The sequence below is a fragment of the Octopus bimaculoides genome, chromosome 3 (assembly GCF_001194135.2).
Source record: "Octopus bimaculoides isolate UCB-OBI-ISO-001 chromosome 3, ASM119413v2, whole genome shotgun sequence".
In the NCBI taxonomy this organism is placed as follows: domain Eukaryota; kingdom Metazoa; phylum Mollusca; class Cephalopoda; order Octopoda; family Octopodidae; genus Octopus; species Octopus bimaculoides.
Genome location: NC_068983.1, coordinates 139,162,081 through 139,163,683, shown reverse-complemented (window position 1 = coordinate 139,163,683; position 1,603 = coordinate 139,162,081). Strand labels below are relative to the sequence as shown.

Below are 1,603 nucleotides of genomic sequence, written 5' to 3'. Positions count from 1 at the left end.
TATATATATACATATATATATATATATGCATGTATATTGTATATATGTTATACACATGCGCTCTTCCTACATCATTATTTCTTGCAATGTAGGTGTTTCAGCAGTCACACTTAGTGACGACTTAGTTTTTCATTTAAGGTATCACGCTGCGCCTAGCTGTTTACGTATCTAGTTTGAAAGTTAATTGATTTTAATTCGTTCATTGATTAAACAAATCCTCTTGAGCCTTATTGGAGTAATGAACCTCCCAAGGCACAATATGTGTGTATGTGTGTATGTGTGTGAGTGTGCGTGTGTGCATGTGTATGCATGTGAGTTGGTGTGTATGTAAACGGTGATAGATCCATATATACATACACACATACATACATGCATTCATACATAATACACTTATACATACCTAGAGTCTAAAGAAGGTAACTACCACATCTGAAATCGAAATAGGAAAAAAGAAAGAAATTTATGGTGAAAGTATTTTGTAAATTAATCAAAGTAAAGGGAAAAATTAATACTTCTCTGCACATGAGCCACTATTGTCTACGCATATTTGTAATCCTCCATCAAAATTTCCAATAGCATTTTGACAGATTTCAGGCGCTATTGAGCCATGTTTTCTTCAGTAAAATCCTCTAAATCTTGAAATCGGAGAGGCTTTTGAGACATATAGCTTTTTTCTCTACCACCTGCAAAACAAGTTCAACATATTGCTATGTAATATATATTTTGAATACTTCATTTTAATTGTAAAAAACAAATGGACATGTTAATATCAAAAAGAAATATTCTGATTATTTTTCAATTTCTTGAAAATATATTTCATTTTATATTATTTTCAGTTCTATTATTTGTATTTCAAATATGATAGTTACGTTATTTAAACGGTATGCATGTATGTGTGTGTTTGTGAGCGTGAATATATGTTTCTGTATTCGTGTGTGTTTATGTGTGTGTGTACACGCATGTGTGTGTTTGTGTGTGCGTGTGTGAGTGTGTGTGCGGGTGCGCATATGTGTGTGTGTGTGCGTGTGTATGTGTATGTGCCTGTAAGTATGTAATTTTTTCATCATATAGAGAATTTATATGGAGAAAGAAATTCTCCTCCGATAATGGTAGTTCTCAACATTAACAAAAATTGAAAATTACAAAATAGGTATTACAAAATGGAGATCTATCTACCTACCCAAACATTTATCTCTTAATCTATCTCTCTAAATATGTGTATGTATATACGTAGGTAGGTATGTATCTAAATAAGTGTATGCATATATATCATAACCATATACACTAACTATATATCATATATACATCAAAACTTCGTAATATTCGTATATTTCTACATTTTTGTATATATATTACATTTTTGTACATATGTTACTTGTCATTTGACTCCGGCCATGCTGGATCACCACCTTTAGTCAGTCGAGTAAATTGACCCCAGGACTTATTCTTTGTAAGCCTAGTACTCATTTTATCTTTTTATTTTGCCGGACTACGAAGTTACGGTTGTCAAGCGACGTTGCAGAGACAACACAAACACACACACACGCACGTACATACACACACACGCACACACACACATGCGCGTACACACACAAACATACAC

At 32.9% G+C, this 1,603-nt stretch overlaps 1 protein-coding gene across 1 annotated transcript in view; it reads left to right on the top strand.

Moving 5' to 3' along the window:
- The window catches only part of LOC106874782 (CCN family member 1), a 463,637-nt gene that overhangs the window by 313,168 nt on the left and 148,866 nt on the right, over positions 1-1,603 (top strand). The window lies entirely within an intron of this gene.